The sequence below is a fragment of the Panthera pardus genome, unplaced genomic scaffold, assembly GCF_024362965.1.
Source record: "Panthera pardus isolate Hobbes unplaced genomic scaffold, ASM2436296v1 HiC_scaffold_7, whole genome shotgun sequence".
Taxonomy (NCBI): Eukaryota; Metazoa; Chordata; class Mammalia; order Carnivora; family Felidae; genus Panthera; species Panthera pardus.
In genome coordinates, this window is record NW_026527002.1 from 80,321,069 (window position 1) to 80,347,472 (window position 26,404).

The 26,404-nt window shown below is 60.0% G+C and overlaps 1 long non-coding RNA gene across 2 annotated transcripts; it reads left to right on the forward strand.

Annotated features, from left to right (window-relative positions):
• LOC109273060 (uncharacterized) lies at positions 1-26,166 on the forward strand. 2 transcript variants are annotated; one of them, XR_002082724.2, is made up of 4 exons: positions 1-372; positions 4,838-4,922; positions 5,416-5,536; positions 25,104-26,166. It is a non-coding gene; the product is annotated as an uncharacterized LOC109273060 (long non-coding RNA). The 2 variants fall into 2 exon arrangements; XR_002082723.2 differs by lacking the exon at positions 25,104-26,166 and adding an exon at positions 8,466-9,031 and having other exon boundaries at positions 5-372.
• Positions 26,167-26,404: the final 238 nt, after the last annotated feature.

Genomic DNA, 26,404 nt, shown 5'->3' on the forward strand with positions numbered 1-26,404 from the left:
GCGCTGGCTGCTGCAGCCTGTGGGCCGTCTGTCCTCCCGACAGACAGAGAGGCCGGTCCGCCTGGGCCCGAGTTGCGGGTCGTCCGAGCCGCTGCTCTGAGCCCACGAGGCAGTTTCTCCCAGCAGGAGCCTGCGTCTTGCCTGCCCCTGGCCCAGTTCCCAAACTCCAGTGGTTTCTCCCGGCTCTGCCTTCCCACTCTTTCAACCCCCGTTGCTTCTGCTTCCTTGCATTCGACTGTGTCGCCGCCATAAAATAGACCAGGGCGGCCAGATCCCCGCGGCTCAGAACATGAGATTTCCTCCCCGGCGGTGGGAGGCCTGACGTCTGATTAGGAACGGAGCACAGGGCGTCAGCGCACCTGCAGCCTCGAGGTACCAGGAGGGACTGTGCTTCTGAGCCCGTGGGGTACTTCCGCCCCGGGAGGTGGACTCTGCAGTCCTGTGGGAGGGGTCCCGTTGTGGGCGGGGTGGGGGGAGGGCTCGTGGTCGTGGAGGGCTGAGCAGGGGAGTCCTGTCAAGGGGGCACTTTAGGACGACCCTCTGCCGGAGGCCGGTGCCGGAAGGAGCCGCCGTCCCGTCCTCTGGTCCTGATGGGGGAGAGGTCGGGACTGGCCTAGACGTTGTCCCCCAGCCAGTGTTGGGGTGTTAAGGCCTCCTGGCCCCCCCCGCTGGCCAGTGGAGATGCTGGCCAGGCCACAGGCAGCTCTTGCCAGGCCTTGGAGCCAGAAGACAGTGGTACGTTCAGGTGGGGAGGGCAGGGTGGCTGGGGGAGATGGGGAGAGAGGGGGGACCCCCAGGCTAGCCCCCGGGATGGGGTGCCTGAACCCCACCTGCCCGTCTCACTCCTTTCCTGGTGGGCTCCTCATGGTGGCTTCCACAGGGAACAGGGAGCAAGGAGACGGGGCGGGGTGGGGACCAGGCTGACAGCTGCGTGACTGTCCTGCCCACCCCCCGGCCCCCGCCCCGGCCGGGTGCCCACCCCCGTGTCTGCCGGCCGCTGGTGTCTGACTCTTCATCCCTTCAACCTGAGGGCTGGCGATGCCCGCTGGGGGCCAGGTGAGAGCCAGGAAGGGAAGCTGGGGAGGCCGCGAGCGACAAAAGCGTCTGCAGGCAGAGGACAGGGCCAGGGCCCGTTTCCCACCAGCGCCGAGGCCAAGGATGCGGAGCTGCAGGCGGGGTCGCTTCCGGGCGGGCCCTGGGTGCCCACGCCTGCTCCAGCTAGGGCCACCGCGTAAAATACGGATGCCTTGTTGGACTGCACACGATCAGCGAACTGTCCTATTGTTTGATTTTTGGGACATACTTACACTAAACACATTCCTTGGTTACCTGAAATCCCAAATGTGAAATTCCTGTCATTTTACTTAAATCTGTGAGCCTGGCTCCTCCTCCTTTGGGATACCTGGAGGAGGATGGGGAGAGGGGCCTCGTCTCCCCTCGCCCACAAGGGGAGTGGGCAGGGCCTGGGTTTCACGCATATTCCCCCGTAGCAATGATTCACAATAGGACCTCGAAATCTTTGTGGCCCAACAGCCACGGAATTTTCCATCTGCTTTGGCCGAGCCACTTCTCCCAGGTGCTTCCGGGAACCCAGTAGCTCTGGGTGTGTTTGTCTCTGCTTTTGGTCACTTGGCTTAACCACACGGTACGCTGGCTCCTTTGAATCCACTGGAACAGAGATGTCTTGCTACCTTGGGGTCGCAGGCCTAGGTGACCCCGACTCCTGGCACGCCTCTCTCTCTCCCCGCCTTGCCCCGCAGCCAGCCTGGGTGGGAGCCGCGTGCTGGCTCCGTGGTGGAGGTGCGTCGTCCGCTGTGTGCCTGCGGGGATGTGGCTGCCCTCTCTGATCTCGTTCTTGAATCTGAGGGTTGGATTGGGCGATCACGGGGATTTGCCCCTTCCTGGTGCGTGGCGACATAGCAGTCACCAGCCATGCTCCGCGTTTGACCATGGCTCAGACCCAAGGCCGGCAAAGGTTTGCTTTGAGGAGCCAGATACCTCAGCCTTCGCCCTCGGAGGGTGGGCATACTTGAGTCAGACCACGTAGAGGCCTCAGAGTCTGCGTTAAGCTCTAAAAGTGTGTGGGGCTGTAGGTGGGGGAGGCCGACGGGGCGGAATGTCCGGCAGGAGAAGGGCCTCGCCCCTCCCCACACGCCCCACCGGTCAGCGAGGACCACAGAGCAGGACAGAGTCTGGAGGACGGTAAGAGGAGCCCCTGGGGTTCAAACCCAGTCCTCACGGGTTTCAACCGTCCCGTCGTGACGAGGGGTAAAGATTCTCCATCCCTTTTGGTGGCCAGTCTTCTCTATGCGTGGTTAAAGACCGCGTACGATTGCAACGCTAACGTGTGCCTCAGCGGATGAGAGATTCCTCGGTGAGTCCGTTTCTTCTGTGGTCATGCCCTGAGTGATAGGAACTCTTCACATGGCTAGAAATACACATTTGAAACAAGGATCCTAAATGGTTTCCCACTCACAGCGGAGCCCTGCGTAGACAGGGTGGGGGCAGCCCCCGTGGAATGGAGTGCCGGCCAGCCCGGGGGGGGGGTGGACCCAGGGCACAGAGGGACTCCGGGAAAACCCCCTCGCCCTCCAAAGGCAAAGGCTTCCCTTTCACTTGCAGGAGACTGGCCCTGTCTCCAGGGGTCCCCTCGGGGCCCCCGGGTCGAGCAAGCAGCCACCATGTCCCAGAGAAGGGAACAAAGCCACTGGCCCCAGGCTGGGTCTCTCCTGGCTGTCTTTACTGGCCAGGGGCCTTGTGACACCTGCAGCCTGTGTCCCCCCAAAGCAGCAGACAGAGATGAGAGGTCAGTCTCTGGGGCATCACAGCATGTCTTCAAGTCCCCGGGGTGCTTGGTGGTCATGCCGAGGTCCTTTCTACCCCCTGGGTCCTGAGCCCCTGGCTAATCGGAGTGAATGGTGTTGGCCAGACAGGCGGGAAGGGGCTGGTGGGGGGCCCCCGGCACAGCCCTCAGGGCCCCCAGCTCACGCCCCCCTGCAGAGGCCCCGGGGAGGTGTAGGACTCTCTTTGGGAGCAAGAAGCAGATGTCAGAGCTTCTGTTAATAACGGAAACCAGAGTTAACGACATCGAGGCAGAGACGCTTGGTCTCTGGATTGGCTTTGTCTCTGCATCGCGTGGCCGTGTGCGGGGACCCCGTGTATCGCGGGGAGCGGCCAGCAGTAGCTCCAATCCCTGCACCCCCCGCCTCAGGGATCAGGTGTGGATTTTTCCGCCATGCTCCCTGGCTGGTTGTCAGCCCTCCCTGGACCCTGCGGGACGTCCTTCACGGCGGCCAGAAGTGCTCAGTGAGCCTCTCTGTGGCCCCTCTCCAAGGCCCAGGGACCCCACACTCTCCCTCTCCCTCCTCTGTGGCAACCGCCCCAGCGGCACGGGTCCCTGGGTGACCACAGGGAGGGGACCCACCCCCGCCAGACCCCGGCGGGTGCACAGAGGTCTGGAGTGACCGGTGGGATGTGCTTGATTCCCTGCTGTTCGCCATTTGTCAGGGGTCACCACCTCGGCTCTCAGCCTCCTGTCGCTTGGAGCCATGGCCTTGTCCTGCCTCCTCAGGCTGAGCCCCAGCCTAGGACGGAGGTCCCCCTGCCGCGCGGCCCCCTCACTCCCTCCCTGGTCCCCCCGCCGGGCGGATGGATTCCTTGCCCCTGGGGTTTCGCTCCTCCGAACACGGTTTCTGAACACCTGCTGGGGGTGCAGCGAGGATGGAGACAGAGGAGTCTGGCAAAGTGGCCGCCCCAGAGCCCCTCCCGCCGACAGAGCCAGGAGACAGAGCAGAGCCTCGCAGCCACCCGCCGAGTCTCTGGCTCCGTCTGCCTTGTCACACTTAGCCGCGTGCGCGTGCTGCCGCGTGGCTTCCCGTCTATAAAGCACCGAATGGAATGTCTTTTTATGGAACAGAATCTTGCATGGGACCCAACATACGGGAGATGTAAGCGAAGCTGCTCAGGGAAGTGGCACGGACAGGACTGGGCGCGGGCCGGCCTCTGTGCCTCAGTCTGCCCCCCGGGATCCCCGAGGCAAACCCACAGGCTGAGACCCGGGGGAGTCTTCTGAGGCCAGAGGCCCTGTGATCCACCCTTGTCCCAGCTGTCCTGCGTGCAGCGGGCACCGAGTAGGTGCTCAGGGTGGTGGGTAATACAATTGGATGGAACGGGGTAGGGGGGGCTTCCCGAGGGGCTGGCACTGTTGCTGCCCTCGATCCGGGAAGGGGGCCCCAACCGAGAAGTCTGTGGGACGTGAACCTCATGGTTTCAGACCACGCTCCTTCCATGCCAACGGCCTCTAGCCTGGCCTGGGGCTCAGGTGGGTTTACTTGGGTCTCTACTGGGGGGCAGACCAGCGCCCTGAAGTGTGCATCGGGGGACAGACCAGGGATGAGTGTGCCCCCCCCCACCCTGGCCAAGGGCGGCTGTTTGTGGGGAGGGGGACCGAGCTTGGACACGCAGGTTGGGGCCCGTGCACCGGCCTGCGCAAAGCCCCTCACGGCGAAGATGGGTGTACGTCGGGGGGAAAGACAGGGCGGGAAGCTGCAGGTGGGGTCCCCTCCCCCCGTCCCCACACCCCGTGTTCTTTGTTGGACTTCTGAAGAGCCTGGGCGTCGGGGGCCTTGAACTCAAGGGAAGCGTGTTCCTCTACCGCGTTCTGAGGTGTCCTTATTGAGGCTGGAGAATAAAGAGAAGGAGCTTCACTTAGTGGCTTGTTGGAAAGTTGTGTCCCCACCCGCAGCGCTCCCTACTTGGGCACCTGGAGGGTGGGGCTTATCCTGGCCCCGCAGCCGGGAGGGCGGGCCTGACTCTGCCTCCGGGCTTCTCCCTCCAGACTGGGGACAGGATGACCCCCCCAGACCCCAAGGCGCCTTCGCTCACAGCTGGACCTCCCCCACTGTTCCCGGAAGCTCGCCCAGGTGAGGGGTCCACCCTGACTCGTGGGTGTAGCGGGTGGGCACGCTGGGCTGCCCTGGGAGGACCCCGGTGGGGCCGCACGGGGCCTGGACAGGGGTCACGACCCCCACTAGTCACGCTGTATCAGCCCCCGCACTGGTCAGCTCGGTCCCCCACAATGGATTCCACAGACGGAGGGCTCACACGGTGGGCATTTATCTCTCGAGGCTCTGGAGGCGGGGGCGGGGGGGGCCCGTGATCAGGTGCATCCGGTTCCTGGTGAGGTCCCTTCCTGGTGTGCAGACGGCCACCTTCTTGCCACGTGCTCACGTGGTGGGGACAGAGGAAGCCAGCTGCCTGGTGGTCCCGTCCCGAGGGCCCCACCCTCACGACCTCATGTGACCCTGATGACCTCCTTCTCCAAACACCATCCCTTTGGGGGTCAGGGCGTCAACGTGGATCTGGAGGGACACCGTTTGGTCATGGCCACCTCCTGCCCTCCCACTTACCTTCCAGAGCATCTTTGGGCCACGGGAACCTGACCGGCCAGTGAAGCCTCCCCGAGGTTCCAAGCCTGAACTCTCGACACGGCCCTCCGGACTGTCGCGGCCGGCCCGGCTGCCCAGCACAGGATGTGGTGAGTGCGGCGGGAGACGAGGTCCCGGCTCCCCCTGGGAAGCCTCTCCCGGGGTCAGGCTACGAAGACGGTCGCTTCCACCTGGCTGACCCCTCCCCGCCCTCCAGCGCCCTCCCCTGCGACAGAGCGTTGCTGGTTTCTTGTCTGGTTCCTCTTTCTCCTTCTGTGTAAGAAAGGACCCAGGGTTTTCCTTGAGGAGCCCTCCTAGCCGCCGCTAGCCTTGCGTTTAGGGGGACGTGCTCCCGCGGGAGGGCTGGAGGGTAGAGCCAATGCCCCGTGCCCCGTGATCGGGGCAGGTGTGGACGCGTGACCTGCGTGGACAGTTAGAGAGGCTCCCGGCTGCCCCTGGAGGGGGTCTGGGAAGCCGCGTGCTGAGCTGAAGGGGGTCACATTGCCGCCACGTGGAGCCCGAGGAAGCAGCAGGTGAGCCGCCGAGCAGAGAGGGCGTGGAGGCACCGTTGGATCCTTGGATCCAGCTGTACCTGCATCCGGCCACCAGACCAACAGCACCTGGGTCTTTTTTATGTTTAAAAAAGTAGACTTTAATTTTTAGGGCATTTTCGGCTCACCGCAAGATTGGGGGGCAGGTACAGAGAGTTCCCGCGGGCCCCTGTCCCAGCAAGCACAGCCCCCCACTTTCAACATCCCCACCACAGTGCACTTGACACATCGCCGTCCCCAAAGCCCACAGTTTATGTTACATGACATCTTGCTGTCGTGCACCATTGCGGGTTTGGACAGATGTGCAATGACGTGTGTCCATTCTCGAGAGTCACACGGAGTAGTTTCACTGCCCCGAACCCTCTGTGCTGACTGTCCCTCCCGTCCCCCCGACCCCCGGCCCCCACTCGTCTTTTACCGTCTCCACGGTTTTGCCTTTTCCAGAATGTCACAGACTTGGAATCGTACCGCGCGTAGCCTTTTCGGACTGGCTTCTTTTACCTCGTAATACGCATCTAGGGTCCCTCCGGGTCTTTTCACGGCTCGACAGCCCGTTCCTACTTAGTGCCGACCCACATCCCGTTGTCTGGATGGACCGCAGGTTGTCCGTTCACCTGCTGACGGACACCTCGGCTGTTCCAGGGTTTGGGGGCTCTGGGTGAAGCCGCTGTGAACACCCGTGTGCAGGCTGTCGTGTGGACATCATTTTCTTTTCTTTTTTTCTTTTTAACGTTTATTTATTTTGGAGACAGAGAGAGACAGAGCGTGAACGGGGGAGGGTCAGAGAGAGAGGGAGACACAGAATCTGAAACAGGCTCCAGGCTCTGAGCCGTCAGCACAGAGCCTGACACGGGGCTCGAACTCACGGACCGCGAGATCGTGACCTGAGCTGAAGTCAGACGCTTTACCGACTGAGCCACCCAGGCGCCCCTGGACATCATTTTCAACTCCTTGGAGTAAATATCAGGCAACGTGACTGCCAGATCGGACGGAAAGAGAGCGTTTAGTGTGTGAGAAGCTTCCAAGCCGCCTCCCAGAGCGCGTGCCGCTCTGTGTCCCCACGGGCTGGGGGTGAGCGGGTGGCTCCGTGTCCTCGCCAGCACGTGGCGCTGTCGGCACCCGGGAGCCCGGTCCTTCCCACAGGTGTGCGGTGGGTCCCTGTGACTGGTCTAATGTGCGCATCCCTGACACGTGCTGTCGGTGGCGTTCACTGAGAACCTTCCAGGTTCAAGGTGCTTTACTGCGCTGACGTGGGTCCTTGAGGAAGTGCTATGCCCGCGGCCTGCGTCAGCAGTGCCATTAGAACTTGGGCTGCCGAGGTCCAGGGAGGGGAAGTGACTGGCCCAAGGTCAGGCAGCCAGTGAGCGGAGTGGGACCCACGGGTTCTGCGACCTGATTCTTCGAGAACTGCTGAGCCTGACGTCCTGGCCTCTCTCCAAGCAAGGACGGGTTCCTGGAGCCTTCAGAATGTGGAGAGCTCGCTGCCCCTCTCTCTCTCTCTAACGGCCTCCGTGGCAAGGCTCCTGGCGGCGGCTGTCACGCGGGAGCTGGGGTCGGATGTCAGGAACACGTGCCGATTGCAGGGTCGTCCCCAGGTAGCAAGGGGTGGCCCCTCGCTGGTCCAGCAGTCCCTCGTTGTCGGCTTGGCAAAGTGGAGTGTGTGGGGGGCCTTCTGGTTCAGGCGTGCCGGACAGGAGGACAGGATTTCTGAGACCCTACATGCCCCAAAGAAAGCTAAGTCAAAGCAGCCAGCTCACTGCCCCTTCCAGATCCTAGCAGAGCGCGAGGAGGAAAGTGCCAGAACGCTATTATATGCTAACAAGTGACGCTCTACGGACAGTGTTCCCAGCTGGCCCGCTTGGGGCACAGCCGCGGCACCGTGGCTGGTGTGACTGTTCTGTGGTCCCCCCGTCCTGTCCCCCGGGGAGAGGGTCAGAGCCGCCCTGGCCCTTGGTGTGATGCTGTGGAGGGGGCATCCGAGGGGCAGTTGGAGGCAAACCGGCTGGGGCAGGGCTGGGGCAGATGAGGCATGGGGACGTGCGGCCAGAAGCACCCAGATTAAGTGGTTTGGGGCAGGAAACTTCCCAGGTGACATTTCTCTCCTAAACGCCCACCGAAAAACCCCCGGTCCTGAGCAAAAGCATTAGGATGGCCGTGGAAGGGAGCCAGGACATTCAGGGGCCGTGGGTGCCGTTCATCCTTGCTGTCGGGAGATCGTGTCCACCGGAGACACTGGGGGCGCAAGCCCTGCCGCTCCCTCCTGCCTGTGACACCACTGTAGGTCCAAGGGCCCTCTCTGGGGAGCGTCTTACTGCCGTGCAGTGAGGGGCTCTTAAGGAGCCTTTGCACCTCATGTCCCCAGCAGCCTTTGGAGAAAACAGGTGCCCCCAGCGACCCCTGCCCGGCCCTGCAGGGGCCAGGCCATTGTCTCCACCTGGAGGAACCTGGAAGGGCCAGGGTCCTTGTAGCCCCGGCCTCTCTTCTGCAGGAGCCGCTTCCCCGGGAAGAGCTAGAGGACGTGCGGGGACAGCCGACGACCGACGATCCCCGCTCAGGCCCGGCCCTGCCTTTCTCTGCGTCACCTTGAGTCACTGACTCATTCTTTGAGCCCGAGATGTCCTCCTCTGCAAAGTGGGGGTGCAGGTGGCCTGGAAGGGGAGGGCCTGGCAGACTCAGGCCGCGTGAGGCTCCGTTCATGGTTGGGGGCGGCAGGCGGGTGCAGGTGGCCCACGGCTGGTCTGGGAGAAGCTCCCAAGGCCTGAGAAGAATCCCCAGAGCTCCTTGTGGTGAAGGTCTGGGTGGACTTGGCTTCTCCCTGAGTCTCTCTGATAAAGGCCGGTCAGAGGGGACCAGGGGTCTGGCCCCGGCACCCAGAAGTCTGACCATCCCCACACCAATGATGTGCCACCAGTGGCCAGAAAGGCTGATTTGGGGGTCCCTGGATGGCCCTCCAGACGCGGTGCTCCTCCCCGCCAGACCCCTGCAGGGATGGGGCAAAGTGAGTCCTGCTGGTGGCCCTGGGACCGACCCGGGTGGAGATTTGGGGCTGCCCTCTGGGGCCCTTGTAGTCCAGCCGGGCTAGCAGGGGGCTCCCCGCACACCCCCTGTGCCCCAGAGTGTCTCCGGTCTTCTCATCTTCCTTCTTCGTCCTTCAAAACCCTGCACCTCAAAAACCTGTGGCCTGATCGAACCAAACTAGAAGACACAGGCTCCAGGCTCAGCGCTGACCTTGGGCAGGACAGTGGACCCACTGAGTATACAGAGTCTTTCTGAGCAATGGGCCAGGCGGGGGCCGCAGGCACGTGGGGTCCCCGATGGGGTGGAAGGGCTCTCAGTGGGGCCACGGATATGGGGGGGAGGGGAGTCCTGGGGGAGGGGCTGAGGTCTTTCCATCTGGGACTTTGCAGCTTGAGCACTGCCTGGCCCAGCCCCGCCACCGGCTGCTGAAGAGCACTAGAACGTTCCACCCCAGCCAAGGCCGAACGCTCCACCCCTTCTGGCTGGGCCCCTGGATGGGGTCCCTGCTGGCCATTTGACCCTGTGTGACCTTGGGCGTGGCCCCCGGTTTTCTCCACGTGTGACACAGCCACCTCCACCTGCAATCGGAGATTGTCAGGGGCGTTAGGCTAGACGTGGATGCAACTATCTGGCTCAGACCTGTGCCTGGTGACCCCTCAAAGCCTGTCTGCGGCACCCAAAGATCAGCCCTGTGTCCACAGCAGTGACTTGGCCGGCCCACCCGGCTAAGGGCCCCCAGGCCGCCCTGTCTGGTGTCCACAACCGCCTGGATGCCTGTGGTCAGCCTGCTTCCCTCCCTCTTCCAGCTCTGGCCACACTGCCCCTTCGCGCCTCAGTTTCCCTTCTGTCTCCTGCTCTCCCTGTCCCCCAGAGCCCACAGTGGGCCGGTCCGGGCGCCGCCCTCCGGAAGGGGTGTGTCTGCTGCCCACGGCCACACGAGTGCCCACCCCTTCTGGAAAGCAAGTTCTCGGGCGAGAAGAGGAGAGATCAGATATTAATTCAATTTAGTTCAGGTTCTAATTGTCTGGAGAAACTTCTGATGCACTAACATTAATTTATTTCCACTTAAGGCCAGTTACGCTAATTCGAATCCGTTTTAAGTATTAAAATCCTGATATTGTGATTCAGATAATAAAGCCGATTGAGGGAGCCGGGGGAGGCCAGAACAGGGTGTATGCTCCACCCTCCCTGCCCCTGCCCTGTGCCCTTGACCTTGGCCGGGGGAGGTCACAGTCTCACCTCCCTCCTCCCTGCACGTGAGCATCGCAAGCCACCACATGACAGGCAGCCGGGACCACGCTGTCTCCACTGCCGGCCGGGTTGACTTCTGGGGTGCCCACCCCTCATCGCTGCGTGGCCTCGGTGCTCATGTCCTGGCCCTGGGTGGGCTCATAAGGGGTCCTGCCAAGGTCTGTTTGGAGGGCCACTGGTGAGGGACTGGTGTGGGCCCTCTGATCACATCTGGGTCTTGGGCGCGGCCTGGGGGAGGACGAGGTGCTGGTGCCTGCCCAGAGGAAGTCTTCCCATGGGAGGGGTCTATAAAGGGGCTGCGAGGGCTCCCCCAGCAAGGACGCTGCCTCTCGGTCCGTCGCTGCCGGGTCCCACCAGCCAGCATGTGGGGACCCCCCGCCAGAGGGCTTTGCGCACAGCTGTTCCCTGGACCTCTGTCTGGCGCATTGCCACACTTCCGCAGCCTGGACTGGATCCAGTCCCCCGGCTGGGGCTGCTCCCTTGGGCAACTGATGCTGTCGGCCCTCCAGGCAGGCCAGGGCTTCCTCCTCCCTTTGACCTGCTGTCTCCTCCCCCTGAGCTGGCCGCCATGTCTTCCAGGAGCTTTGGTGCCTGGGGTCACCTCCCAGTCCGCATGGCAGCCTTAGGGACATTGCTTCCCAGCTGGGGGACTCAGGAGCTTCCCAGCATGAGCTGGGCACTGGCCCTGCTCAGGGATGGGTCTGCTGACTTCCTTGGTCCCAAGGGCTTTCTCGGGGGCCTCCTACTTGCCAGATGCGTCTCCACCTGGCTCCAGCTGCCTGTCCCAGAGTCCACGCGGTTGTAAGAGCCTTGGTGACAGCTCCCAGGGTGCTGGCCTGATGCTTCGGTGTTCCTGAGACCGGGAGCAGATCCTGATGAAGGACGCTCTTTCTGCCTGTGGTGGGGCGAGCCACTGTGCTGTCCTTCATGTGTCCAGGGGGCCTGGCACCCCTCCTGTGCCTTTATGGCACCGTGCCTCCCATGAGGTCCTGGGTCTTGATCTCAGTGCCTGGACCCCACAGAGGGCTGACTTGGGTCCCTGGTGTCCCAGCACCTGCAAGTTCATGGCCCTGACCTTCTGTGCAGCACGATCTCCCAGTGTCAGGGAAGGAGGTGTCAAGCAGGCTCTGGTTCCAAGGGCCGGGGCCAGCCTGTCGTCCCTCCGTCCACCTCCTTTGTCCGGGCCCAGAATGCCGGCCCGGGGCTGTTGGGGGCCTGAGTCTCATGTGGGCTGAGCCTCTTCCCTCTGGGTGGGCGAGGCTGATGGTGGGAGTCAGCACCCAGAGGCGGGGGCATGGGTGTGGCAGGAGGTAAGCCCTACCCAGCCCTGGGGGGACCATCGGAGGCATAAACCGATGCTGGTGGAGACCGAAGAGTGGCCGGCGGGCAGACAAGTCTGCTGAAGGCACTGGCCCTTGTGAGCTGTGTGGCTCTGGGTGAGCAGGCCACTTCTCTGGGCCTCGGGGCCTCATTTGTCAAGGTGGGCCGAGGGAGGGGCTGCTCCTCGAGTGGGCAGGGCTCCAGGGCCCTCGACACTGAACTGCGCCCACCAGCAGGAGGGTGCTCCTCCGGGGCGCGGCCGGGCTGGATGCTCTTGCTCAGACTGTATCCTGGGCAGGCTGAGTTGTCAGTGTGGGGGCGGCGGGAGCGGTGCCCCCCATTTGCCAGGGCAGTGACTCATCAGGTGTTGCCAGCATGAGTCATCGGGGAGGCAAGGAGTGGGTTCCAGGCTCCAGGACGTGGGCCCAGAGCAAGGCTGACTGATAGCACATCCTGCAGGCCCCAGTTTCCCGCTTTGCAGGGGCGATGCGTGGACTCTGTCCCCACCTCCCTTTGCTACTGACCCCCTCCCCTCGTCAGTGCCTTCCCCTCCCCTCCCCTCACCAGGCTGCTCTGGGCAATCCTGGGCTGGGGACACCATCTGGTCTTAGCAACCCATTGCACAGATGGACAGACTGAGGTCCAGGGACGGGAGCAGTGCAGACTGAATGAGGACCCAGGGCGCCACACATAGGTCACCCACATGCACCACACTGGGAGGATCACACAGGTTGGCCTGTCTGCTCCTTACCATCCTGTTGGGTGAGAGCAGAGTCCAAGCTGTCTTATTTTTACCTACAACCTGGGGTGTGGGGAGAAGAAGACGTCCAGGGCTTGTGCCACCACCTTGGCAGGTGAAATCCTGGTGTGGTACTTGACAAGTGCTGATCATGGGCTCTGGACAGAGAGACATGAGAGGGGATGGGGTGGGGTGGTGAGAGCGTCACCACACTTAAGAACCACTTGGCTCCCTCTTACTTTCTCCTTCCTCCCAACCCTGCTTTCCTACGTGTGTAATGGGCAGAGTCAAACAAGTTGTGGGGTCTTTTCCAGTTAGAAGCGTGTAACAGTCTAGGTGAGTCAGAACCAGGAACACATAGGTGCATATTCAGCCAGTGTTCTTGGATAGATGGGCCTGAGAGACGATGGGCAGGTGGATGGATGGACAAATGGATGGATGGATGGATAGGTGGATGGATGGATGGATAGTGGATGGATGGATGGAAGGATGGATGGATGGATGGATGGACAGGTGGATGGATGGATGGATAGGTGGATGGATGGACAGACAGGTGGATGGATGGACAGACAGGTGGATGGATGGATGGATGGATGGATGGATGGATGGACAGGTGGATGGATGGACAGACAGGTGGATGGATGGACAGACAGGTGGATGGATGGATGGATAGGTGGATGGGTGGACAGACAGGTGGATGGATGGATGGATGGATGGATGGATGGATGGATGGATGGACAGGTGGATGGATGGATGGATAGGTGGATGGATGGACAGACAGGTGGATGGATGGATGGATAGGTGGATGGGTGGACAGACAGGTGGATGGATGGATGGATGGATGGATGGATGGATGGACAGGTGGATGGATGGATGGATGGATGGATGGATGGATGGATGGACAGGTGGATGGATGGACAGACAGGTGGATGGATGGACAGACAGGTGGATGGATGGATGGATAGGTGGATGGGTGGACAGACAGGTGGATGGATGGATGGATGGATGGATGGATGGATGGATGGATGGACAGGTGGATGGATGGATGGATAGGTGGATGGATGGACAGACAGGTGGATGAATGGATGGATAGGTGGATGGATGAACAGGTGGATGGATGGATGGATAGGTGGATGGATGAACAGGTGGATGGATGGATGGATGGATGGATGGATGGATGGATGGTGGACAGACAGGTGGATGGATGGATGGTTGGATGGATGGATGGATGGATGGATAGGTGGATGGATGGATAGGTGGATGGATGGATGGACAGGTGTATGAATGGAGAGACAACTATGTGTTTGGGTGTGAGTGGGTGGGAGATGGGTGGGTGGGTATATGGGTGGATGAAAAGGTATATGGATAGATAGATGGGTAGAAGTTTGGGAGGATGAATGGGTGGATGGACAGATGAATGTATAGGAGGATGGATGGATTTGTGAGTGGGCAGGTGGATGGATACATGGACGGGTTGAAGGATAGCTGGATGGACAAGTTGGTGGGGGACTAGATGGGTGGTCTTGTGGGAGGATGGGTGCGTGGGTGGGTTAATGGACAGATTGTAGGTGGATAGATGAGTGGGTGGGAGGTTGGATGGAGGGAGGGAGGGAGGAATGCATACATGTGTGGGTGCACGGAGGGGAGGATGACTGGATGAACGGATTTTGGGTGAATGGACAGATGATGTCTGTGGCTTTTGCAGTGCTGAAACTTTAGGCTTCCTCTCCTACTAATAGCTAAATATTTGGTGGGTCAAATGCATGGCAGAACTGCAGACTGGCAGGTAGAAGCCTTGGGCTTAATTTTCACCCTGTCACTGTGTGACCTTGGGCAAGTCACCCACCCTGTCTGATCTTCAGTTCCCTGTCTGCAAAATGAAGGGGTTGGGGTCATCAGCCCCTAGGGTTCCTTGCGTTGGCAGAATTCTAGGCGTGTTCCTGCCCCCTCCGCCCCTCCTCCCACCCTGCCTCCGGGGCAGACGCCCATTTCCTTCTCCCTCCTGCACACCCCAGACTTGGGGCCTTCTCTGGGGCGGTGGCTCAGCAGGCCTGTGGTGAAGGCCTGCCAGGTGGCCCTGCTGTGAAGCCTTCTGGAGTGGGGCTGTCCGTGCCAGCTCCCCGGCCAGGTTTGGACAGGTGCCCGGCCCCGTTTTGAGGTTGTCACTTAAGTGCTGCAGGAGGCTGTCTGTCGGCATGACCTTTTCGGCTGAGGACACAGCCCCCTCCGGGGCCCCAGACAGCCACCATCTGGCAGTGGTGGTCAGTCATGGCTAATACGAATGTTATTATTCTGATTTTGGTAAAATTGAAGTGTCAACACTCCCCCGGATGCACGACAGGAGGCTTCTCTCGCCCTGGCACCTGCCTTTTCTCCCCACCGCCCGCCGTCATTCCATCAATCACGAGGAGGCTGCCCAAACCGCACGGTGTCAGCGGGACGCGTTAGGGGAAACGCTGACACCGCCTCCGTGATCCGTGCCGTGGCCGCGGGGCTCCGGGCACCTGCACTGCTGTGCTTGGAGCAGACCTGAGTCCTCAGTGTTAATGGCTTGGGTTTAGGGGGCTGCTGGCTGGGACCTCCTCCCCAGCTCTGCTTCTTGCAAGTTGGGTCACTTTGGGCCTCAGTGTTCCCCTGTGTAAAATGGGGACAGTATTGCTCCTTCCAAGGTGGCCGTGAGGGTAAAAAGAAGGGAAGTCGGGTAAGGGCAAGAATTGCACCTGCTGTGGTCCTATCCATGATGAGGCCCATGTCACCTCCTCCCAGCCTGTATGGATCTGCTGGGGCAGTGCATGTGGATCCCACCAGCCGGGTCCCTGTGCCCCTGGCCCTCTAGCCTGCTTGGAGCCCAGGGCACAGTGTGGACAGTCACAGGCTCGGAGACCCTCGTGTCTGTTGGGAGAGGTCGTGGGCCAGGAGACCAAGGCTCACCCTGGCTGAGTCCCAGGGACCCGGGGCCTTAATTTCCTGTTTGATAAGCAGGCGTGGGAGGGCTTGCGTTACCAAGGTTTCTCAGGTCCCTTGAGCCCCAGGGCTCCTGGGCCTCCGACAGGGGGGAGGCGGCTCGTGAGCACCTGCCCGGTGCCTGACTTCGCACCAGCCAGTGTTGTCTGAGCAGCCACAGCCCTGCTGTGGTCCCCCTGGAGGTGTGCGGGTAGGGGGCCCTGTGGACTCCCGGCACCGATGCCTTTCATCACTTTATACTTAGGACAAGGTGCTGGGGGACGATGGATCGGCTGAGACCCGCGGTGGGAAGTGAGGACTCCTGGGTGCTGGTCCCTGCTGGTAAGCCGGGAAGCAGGGGTGCAGGAGAGGGGGACTCTCAAGTCCTGAAGGGGGCCCGGCAGTGGTGGCGGCTACAGGGGGACATCCCTCACTGTCTTTCCTCTTGGGGAATGCTGGATGTGAGTCTCCTCCGAAGGGCCATAGCTGAGCCTTGTCGGAGGCCCCAGGACCCCCCACCCCTGTGCCCCTTCCTCCCTGTGGGACGCTGGCCTGAGGGAGGCCTGGATCTGGCCTGACCACCCTTCCTGGGCCTCCACTGGGTCTATAATAAAAGGGGAGTGGTCCAGGCCACTGGAGGCTGTCAGGCCCTGGGGAGCAGACCCCCGGCCTGGTGTTGGGACGAGTCTTGTTCCCGAGCAGCAGACTTGACTGTGATGTGCAGGTTTAGAGGTTTGTGGGGGATCAGAGAGCTGGCTGGGGCAGGGTGGGGTGCTGGGAGGGAGCCAGGAGTCCCCCAGGGGCCTGGCTGCTGTGGAAGACACGTCCACTCCTTCTTGCCTTCCTGTCCCTGGAAAAGCAACCCCACAAGCCTGTGCGTCAGGGATGGATTAATGCTTTTGCTTTTATCACTTTTTTTCCCCCTGGAGAAATGTGATAAACAGGCCAGGACTTGCAACAGTTCAAGGAGGGAACTGCCATTGCCCGGGTGGGTGTTCATGTGCCAGCATGCAGCCCAGGTGGGCTGCATGGAGGAGGAAACAAGGACAGGAAGCACAATGGCGAGGAGACGCAGGTCTTGGCACAACCTTCAGAGCGTCCGAGGCTCGGTCTCTTTCCAGGTGACCCTGCTGAGGCCCGGGGAGGAGCAGGCCTTGCCCCCGGAGACCCCCTACCTCAGCCCAGGTGTCTCTTGTGGTGTGTGGGCAGATGGTCTTGCCACTGTGGCCTCTCTTAACTGGCTCGCGGGGTCCTAGGGGGACTCTGCACCCTCTCTGGGCCTTGGGCCTGACCTGAAGTGCCCCCAGCCTGTGAAGGGAACTGCTGGGCCTCGCCAGGCACCCCCTCTCCAGCTGTGGGCCTGGCTGGCCCGGTTGTAGGGTTGACCCCGTGCCAGCGGCCTGGCTCCCGGACAGCCTCTGGGTGGCAGTGGTGGTCTGGCTAGCTCCCTGTGGTGGCTCTGCCTCGGGCCGTGGGGCGGGGGCTGTTTCTGGAGGTGGCTGCCTGCCGACCGAGGGGGTGGCCGGGGGGACGTGGGGGCAAAGGGAGGCGTCTCTCCGTCTGCCCCGGGTCCTCGCACCAGGGGCCCCACACGCCCCATCCCGTGACCTGCTCTGTCCACGGCGACTCTGTGCTTGGCCCTCTGCCCCCCACCGAGCTGGGCGGGCACCCACGCCCTTGTCCTCGCGTGCTTCCTCCTGTCCCCGGCACCGAGCGTGGCCACTGGTATACATAAGCAGTCCTTCAAGAGCCAGGGAATCTTGGAGACTATTCCTTGACATTTGTGTTGTGTGTGCCTGCAGCCTTGGCTTGAATGCCTGCCACAGTGGGGGGCTCACCACCTTTTGCTCCACGGAGCCCACTCCACACAGGGGCAGTCCTGCCCCATTTACTGAACAAAGTGGCTACAGGAGATCACGCCCACCCCCTCCCCGGAGGACTGGGCGAGGCGGCCTGTGACGGTGAAGGCACACACCTTCCCCTTTTTCCTTGCTCTCCATTGTGAGAATTCCCCCAAAGACCAAACCAAAAACTCCCCAGCAGGCCTTGCCTCTCTCTTCTGGCACCAGCCCTGTGTGGACAGTGACCCGCCCTGGCTCGCGGGGCTTACAGTCTGGCAAAGGGAGACACCTGCTCACGCGTACACATTGTGGGGACACTGCAGCTGTCGAGTGGGCCCCGCCGGGGAGTCCAGGGTGTGGGGGCGGGAAGGGCGGACTTTCCATGGGGAGGTCAGGGCAGGCCTCATGGAGAGTGACTGTTACGGGAAGGGGTCCTCGGGAGACATGAGGGCAGAATGTCACAGGTGCCTGGAACAGCATGGGCGAAGGCCCTGGGGCACAAAGGAAGTGAGAGGCTTAAGAACCAGAAGCTTTCCTTCATGGCTGGAACTCCGAGCATGTGAGCTGACAGCACGGGGCCCAAGGGCATATTCAGGACGTTGGGCTTTGGGCTGAGCGCGCGGGAAGCCACTGTGGGGGTCAGGCGTTGCTGGGTCTGCCCAGAGTCCCCCTTTCTCTTGGGGACCTGCCCCACGCTGGACTGTGGCTCTGCTGGATGTTTTCATTCGTGACAGTGCTGCGGGTTTGGCCACTGGGGACCTTCAGGGACACTGGCCGGTAGAGGGAGGGAAATGCCTGGTACTTCTCCCTGCGGGTTTGCTGCCCTGGTGGGGTCTCCGCTGACTCCAGCGCCTGCCCGATGCCCCCACCAAGGCCCGGTGCCTGTGGGCAGCCCCACCGTGTGGTGTGGTCTGCACCCGTGGTCTGAGAGCCCCACCTACCCGATCCTGCTTGGCGAGGTGGCCTTTCCCGCTGTTGCTGATTTCGGGGCAGTCACCAGGCCCCCCAGCTGGTGGTCAGCTTCTGGGCTCTTCCAGCCCCCGTGTGAACACTTCTCGGCATTAGGGTCCTTCCATTGGAAAAAGTGTTTTCTGTGTCCCGACTGGGCCCCGTCTGGTGCCCCCTTTTGTCTTAGGCGGGTTCGGGTTAGGTTCATATCACCTGCAGCCAGAGGCACCCTGACTTCTGTGCCTGCGGGGGGGGTTGTGACGAGGGTGGACAGAGGTCAGCCACCTGGAGTAAAGTTTCTGGGGGACACGCGGCATGGTTGGGATGCCGGGAGACAAGGCACTTCCTGCCTCCCAGGCCTCGTCATGGAAACCTAAAACTAAGTGTCCAGCACAGGGGCTCACAGGGCAGCACGCGGCACGGTGCGGTCAGACGCTGCAGCCTGTCCTGGGTGCGAGGTAAGCCCACAGCCAGCCGGGGGGGGGGCGGTGTGCTGCGGTGAGCCCTTAGCTGCCGTGCAGGGCAGGTTCCACATTTGTCCCTTTATGTGCCTTTTAGGTTACGCGCAAACCCCAGCCTCCCGTCCTCTGCCGCCCCTCATCGTGGCTCTTGGGACGGGGCGTACAGGTTTAAGTAGGAGAGCCTCGAGGCTCATCTGGGGATCCGGAAATGGGCTGTGGGAGGGACGGGAGGTGTCTTCCTGTCTCTCTCCTGCCACGGGCCGAAACATGCTGAAACTGGGCAGCTTAAATGGCAGGAACTTATTATTTCTCAGGCTTCTTGTCTCAGCTGGGTTTTCTTCTGCTCCCCGTGGGGTGGGCATTGGTCAGCTGGGAGCTCGGCTTGGGCCGGGATGCCCAGACGGCCTCACCCATGAGTGTGGGGCCTTGGTGGTGACAATCAGGCCGGCAGCTCGGGTGACCTCTCTCCACGTGGCTGTCCTTGGACAATGGTCGTGGCACTTCCCTGCCTGGTGCTGGCTGCCGGGAGGATGGCGGTGGGCATCACCATCCCCCTGAAGCCTGGGCTCTGGAACTCACACAGCATCACCCCTGACACGTTCTGTGGGTCAGAGTGAGTCTCAGTCAACCCAGACTCGAGGGGTGGGGAAGCAGACCCCTCCTCTTAATGGAAGTGGCTGCAAAGTACTGTGGCCATGATTCCCCAGCCTCCCATGGGGCTGGAGAGACAAAAACTGGCAGTGACCAGGGGGAGGAGGCCCCAGAACCTGCCAGCTCCTGGCATGGCTTTGGCATGGCACGAAGGTGTCTGTGAGGTGCTCACAGCCAGTGGGGGTGCTGTTAGGGGCAGGGGACGGTGGCACAGGGATTTCACTGGCATTCTCATGCATTTGCTCATTGGATACATATTTTTGAGGCCCCTACCGTGGGCCAGAGCCTAAGGAATAAGAGACACAGCCCCTGCCTTTGTATAGCCAGTGTTCTGGTTGATGGGAAGGAGCAGACAGACCCACATGTGCCATCCTGAGTGTTTAAGGAAGCAGCAGGGTCTGAGACAGGAGCACCAGACAGGGTGGTTTGGGAGGGCTTCCTGGAAGAGGAGGTAAGGACGCAGAGACTTAAAAGAGGGTACAGGGCCAGTGCCCTATGAAGCACGCAGGGAAAATTATTCTGGGCAGGGGAACAGCATGTGGGGAGGCTCTGAGGTGCCAGACGCAGGGGAGTTTGCTGGAGAGAGATAGTGAGAACAGGGGCCGGGTGCTGCTCAGAGGTCATCACAGCTCCCCGGTCACATTTGGAAACGTTTCCAGAAACGAGTTTGTGTACATTGGAGTTGTTTCTGTGGAGCCGAGTCCAGGCAATCAGCTTGTTTCTCTGGGGACTGTGTGTTCTTCTGCAAAGGCCTCCAGCTGAGGTGGGCAGAGCTTGCCCCCACCTGTGTAGGGAGGTGGTGGTGATGCTCTGTTGGAGCTCAGGGCCAGGGTCCCCTGGCAGCCGCCAGGACTGCTGTGGGGGTGGGGGAGTTGGGGGGGGGGCGCGTCCCCACACCCTGCCTGGGCTCCAGCAGGGACTCAGGTGGGGGTTGCTCTGTGGCTGCAGGCTGGGAGGGCCTGGAAGGATGGCCAGGCAGCGGCGTGTCTGGGTGAGGGCGCACAGTCAGCAGGCCCCCGTTTCCCCAGTGTGCGGGCCACATGTCCAGCAGCACATTGGAGTTTCCCGGGCACCGTGTCACCAGGGCGGGGCCGCGTGGCCGCAGCAGACCGGAATCTCCCCAGGTGTGTCTGTCTCTGCCATGGGACCGGGTTTCTCCTGAGGGCGGCTCCTGTCCTCACCACACATCAGAGGTGTCTGAAGGGAAGGCCGCACCTCTACTCTAAAGTTTCGGCCGTGTTGGGGGCTGGGACCGTCTCATCTCTATCCAACCCGGAGTTTTGATGCTGTGTCTGGAATAAGCCCCCCACACCCACTGCCTCGCCCCCCCCCCCTTTTTTTAACCTTTCCATTTTCTGTGAGCAAATCTGCCTCCTGCTGCTGGTCTCTTGGTTCGATTAGAGCAGTCACTTCTAAGCTTGAAAAATCCAAGTTGAGGGAGGAAGAAAAAAAAGAGAGAGAGAGAGATGAAAACTCCCTGGCACGGCCGTCCTGATGGAAGATTCCCTTATCTCCTGGCAGCAGTCTCTGCGTCTGTGTGTGCTTAATAACCCAGCAGATCTTGTCTTTGCAGAAGAACACACAGCCTTTCAGGTCGGCAAAGCCCTTGGCGGTGGGACTTTTCTGCCGCATGGCCACCCCTTTCCTCCTCAGGCTGCAGCCCCAGAGCCACGTGGCTGGCGTGGGCAGAGGCAGGACCTCGTTCACCGATGGCCCACTCGTGGCCAGGCACTGTTCTAGACACTGAGCATGCCCGACGCATGCAGGGCTCCCGGAAGCTCTGTGGGGCTGGCCTAACAGACCCATTTTACAGATGGGGAAGCAGGCCAGACAGAGGGTGGGAAGCAGTATCCAAGATGGCCTCTTTCAAAGGATGGGGACCCAGAGTCAGAGGGCCTGGGTTAGGTCTTCACTTTTCTCTGGACTCAGTTTCTCCACCTATAGGGTGATGAGCAGGTAGGATTAGATCATCTCCGTGATTCAGGGGGTCCAGTCTGAGCACGCAGAGAGGAGCCAGGGTACCAGGTCCTGCATTTCATGGGAGTGGCTCCGGAAGGGGTGGCTCCAGATCGAAGTGGCAGGGTGGAGCGTGCATCTGGCACCTGCTGCCAGAGTGAGCTGTGTTGGTGTCCTGCTCACTTAGGCAAGGTGCTGAGTCTCTCTGAGGCTCACCTTCCTCGTCCGTAAAGTGGGGACAAGAAGACGGTCGTGTGACTTTGCCAGGGCCAGCAGAGACGGGGGGTCAGTGCCCGGGAACGGGACTCCTACCCCTCGCTCCGCTGTAGCTAGGGCTCAACCAAGAATGACACCCTTGCAACTTTGACTCGCTTTCTCTTTGGGAGAAAGCTTTGTGTGCTGTAACACAGAGCACGCAATGGTCCTCTGTGCACCCATCCCCTCGCCTGGCCATCACCTGAGCCTGGGGACCTGGACCTGAAGTACGGCGGGTGAGAGATGGCCTGGAGGAGACTTGCAGGGGTGAAGCCCAGACTGGAAGGCAGGCCAGGAAGGTGGGCCGGCAAGGTGCGGTTTCTAGCACAAAACTGAGAGCAAGGAAGGGGACTTCATTTGGCCTGAGCCTCTGGAGAGCTGTGGGGAAGGGGGTGGGCATGGCTCTTCTGTCCTCAGGGGCCACGGGACCTGACCACATGCACGTTGTGCAGACGCAGAGTTGAGGAAGGGGAAGATGCCCCGTCTTAGGTCCGAGGGGCAGCATGTCCTGGGAGGGCTGGGAGAGCAGATGCCTGTCAGCACCAAGGACAGCGGCACCTCCAGGATGCTCTCTCTGTTGCCGGGCACTAAGTCACCATAAATTCACCAGTGCTGACTTCTGGAACGTTCAGCCCAGCTCCCAGGACCCTCCAGGCCAGTGCAGGAGGGACACAGCTGGAGAAGAACAACTGGTGGTGACGGGGTTGTGGCGGGCGGGAAGTGCAGGATACCACGGGAGACGAGACAGGAAAGGAACTGTCCCCAGAGACCTGAGGTCTCTCCCATCGAGGGTTAACCCCCTCAGCAAGAGTGTGTCTCATCCTCCTCCTTTGGAGCAGCTGGATGGCCACCTACCAGGTGATTCACTCTGGGTGGCTACTGGGCCAGGAGGCCACCAGAACTGCGTCAAGCACGTCCGCCAGCGTAGATAACTAAGTCGCTCGTGGTAGAGACGGGGGAATGGTGCCAGCCTTCCTGGAGGTGGAAAACGTCTGCATTTCTGTCTAATTTGTAATAAGAGGAGAAAAGATGACAAATCCTGTGGTCTCAAGCCTCAGCCTCAGTGGAGGCCCAAGGGCTTCCCTCTTTCTGTGGGCCACCTCTGTTCTGCGGACAGAGTGCCAGTGAGGTGACACTCTTGGGCCCACGGGCAAGGACTTTGTTCATTCCCATTGAACTGATGCTGACCGAGCGTGGTGTGGGGGCCCACAGGCTGGGATGCCCAAACTGCCCAGGCTTCCTCAGGCTGCAACCCCAGGCCACCCAGAGTGAGAGGAAGGGGAGGCGAGGAGGGTGAGCAGGGAAGCTGCGGGTCCCCCACAAAAGTCACCTCCAGGAAAGAGGCCTCAGCATGCATCAGAGCTGGTGCCACAGGAGGAAGGTGCACAAAGGCATCCACCAGCTCCCTCCTACCCTACCTCTCACTGGCCTAATGCCCCCAAGATGCCACCCTACCCTTCAGGGCAGCTTCTGGGGAAGATTCCAGAGCCCCCAGTGAGGCTTTGTGGATGAAGGATGGGGGAGCTGATGACGGAGTGGGGTGGGTTCCCCTGTGATAGGTGATGGTGGCTGTGCCACAGCCTGGACCTTGCCCAGGCCAAGCAAAGATGGGCTTAGAGGGTGGGGGTGGGGGAGTGCGCTGGGCAGGGGCTCAGAGCCCAGGGCAGGTGGGGTGCATGAATCAGGGAGCCAAAGAGGCTGGGTCCAGCCTAGCCCCAACAGCAGGAAGCCTGTGTGAGCAGTGGGGCTTGGCAGAGGAGGGGGCCCTCGGCCCAGCTGGAGGGAGGAACAAGGGAGCTTCCTGGAGGTGGTGGTGTCTTCTAGCTTTTTCTGGACTCACTTTCTGTCTGATGGTGGGAGGTTAGTGGGCCCAGGGCTGCAAGTCTCACTAGGAGTGCCAGGAAAGCCTCAACTGCAGCCTGTCCTTCGTGGCCCAGATGTGGGACAGCAGGGAGTCTGGGAAGGTGCCAGGCAATCTGCCCCACAGGTGGAGGACACATTAGGACAGGAGGCTGGCTTCTGAGCTCGCAAGACTAGCCCGGTTCCCAGGGGGTGGAAATCCTCCAGCTTTCAGGGGGCTTTTCCAGTCTGCCTGACCCCCGTGCCCTCTCCCGCTTCCTCTGCAGTTGGCCTGAGTGTTCCGGAGTTTTCCTAACGTTGCTGTCTACTGACTTGTGGCTCTGTGTGAGGTCCCGAGCATTTCACATCCTGTGCCCCACCCCCTCACCCTCACAGATGCCCCCCAAGCTGGGTTGTCTCCTTCACTGTCGGAACGGGGAGCAGGACGCTGAGAGAGTAGGGTGTCTGGCTGGCCAGCTAATCCCACTGCTGGTGTCACTCTGGCACCTCCCCTCGACCCAGACAATCCCACTGGATGTCCCTCCAATGCCTCCCCGTGATCCCTCCTTTAAAAATAATTATGAATTAGTGTAGATAGTGTTATAATAGCTATAATCATCATGGAAAATGACCCTAGACTACGGTCGAGAACACCGTGTGATAAACCGTGCCCGCAGCCACCAGATCCTGGATCGCCTGGGCCGGGACCCCCCACCACGCTGCTTGACTATTTAGAGGCAAATCCCAGACTTCATCTTGTTTTATCCCTGCCTGGTTCAATATGTGCCTGTAAAACCAAAGATTCTTAAAAAAAAAAGCAAGCGCACAACTGTGACATCATTATCACCCCTAAATAGCAACAACTACTTAATATTAGATATCCAATAGGGTCCGCATGTCCTTGTCTCAGGGCTCTCTCTCTCTCTTTTTTTTGTAAAAATTTTTTTAATGTTTATTTTTGACAGAGAGAGAGAGAGATAGAGCATGAGCGGGGGAGGGGCAGAGAGAGAGGGAGACACAGAATGCAAAGTGGGCTCCAGGCACCGAGCTGTCAGCACAGAGCCCAATGCGGGACTCGAACCCACGAACCGTGAGATCATGACCTGAGCCGAAGTCAGATGCTCAACCGACTGAGACACCCAGGCGCCCCATCTTCTCTCTCTTTTCTGCAGGAACTTTCTGGCTGTGGTGTGTCCACATCCTGCAGGGTCCGGGAGGGGGACCACTGCGCGGGGGCCCCGGGACCTGGTGGCTGGGGTGACCAATACCCACGTCCGTTGATTCACTGGGCTTGGCAAGATGGCGGCACGTTTCATTCCTTCCCACGAAGAAAAGTTTTACTGAAAGTAGCAAGAGGCTCACCTCCCCCTCTTCACTTAGGTTCTCCGCGGTGCTCAGTGCCAGCATCCTGCACGGTCCTTCCGGATCTTTCCCTAGGCATACGCAAGCATGATCCACGTAGACACCCAAGTCTACTCTTTCCTTTACAGAACAAATTGGATCATATTCGATGCATTGATCTGTAGCGTGCTACATTCACTCAAAGCTATAAATTATGGACATTTTCCGTGTCACTACACAGAGAGTACTCATTTTTTATCTACAAACATTTCAGAGTGTGTCTCTGAAAGATGCCGGCGTTTAAACACGTCCAACCATGACGTCATTCTCCCACCTGAAAGAAAGAACCATAATTCCTTAATGTTATTCAATGTCCAGAGTTCAAATTTCCCTGATTACACCATAAAGGTTTGTTAATGATTTTTTATTAAAATTATTTCAAGATAAGGTCCACACACAGAAGCAATGGTTCTCCTGGATCTCTCAGTTTATAGATGACCCTCCCTCCCTCCTTCTCTCTCTCTTCCTCTCTCTTTTCTTGGTATTTTGTTTGTTGAAACCAGATCTTCTGTCCTTCAGAGCCTCCCTGCCTGGCCTCTGCTGCCATCCGTGGTGAAATTGTTCCCGTTTGCTGACCTGACCCGCGTCCTGCAAACTGTGGCCGGCGCCTGGGCGTCCGTCTGTCCGTCAGGAGGAACGCAGCACCCGCCTGTCTCCTCTGTGGTGTTCTCTGCCAAGGTCATTTATTGCCCATATCCCAGCAGTTCATTAGGGAATGACAGAACGTGGTGACAGATTCCTGTCATCCCGTCTGCACTTCTTGGCCGGAACGCTCCCCCCGCCCCGCCCAAAGAAGCATCTACTCGTCAACTGTTGGGCCCTGGGACGTGCAGTTTGAGCGGAGGGACAGTCAGGGGACATGCTCGAGTCTGTGCCTTTATTTACTAGTTTTCAAAATAATGACCTGGTTTTCCCACTTCCTCCAGTGACTGCCAGAGAGCTTCCCCAGCCGTTGTGAACTCAGGAATTTGGATGCATTTGATATGTTTCCATTGGCCGCAGGTATAAGCTGTATTAACACTTAAATTGCCCTGTCTTTGGCTTGTGGGAACCTCTTCAACCAGATCGCCGAGACTTTCCGCATGACGGGGAATCTCTGGCCTCTTCCTTGCCATCGGTCTACAGTTGTCCAGCCTCCCTGCCCGGCCCCGGCAGCGGCCTGCCCTCTGAGGGGCCCTGTGTCCTTTGGATGGGAAATGGCACTGGTGCTGGGGGGTGGAAAGCTCTCTGCACTTGGACTGGCCTTTGTCTCGGGGGCTTTCGTTAGACAGGCTGGGAAGTTCTCTTTTTAAAGATACAAACAAGTTGTCAAATGTGGGCTTACACGGCTTTATTTAATTTCCTGACTTTGCATATGTGTCTCCTTTTTCTCACACTGACAACTTGGTTCCTAAGCACAAAATAATTATGTGTTTATTTTGTCTTTATATAAATGTGGCTTTAGAATAACACTGCCAATATTATTAGTAACAGTGTGATCGCCGAGAGTCATTAGAGACCTCTCTTTCTGCGATCCGTTCTGTTCCTTAGGGTACAGCCCTCGGGAGAGTACAATAAAGTCACTGTTTGAAACTCACTTCAGATGACTCTTTTCCATATTGTTATGCTACCGATTCGATATACGGTGAGGTTCATTGGTTTTGTTTTGCTTTTAATTTTTAGAGATTGTTTTTTGGGAAATTTAATTTTGTTGTATAATTACCCAGAACGTAGGCGGGATGTATTTAGGACAATTTCAGTCTTCATCCCAGCCCCTCCCCGGTTTCTATTTCCTTCTTTAGGTACAGATTTCTTCTCCTAGGGC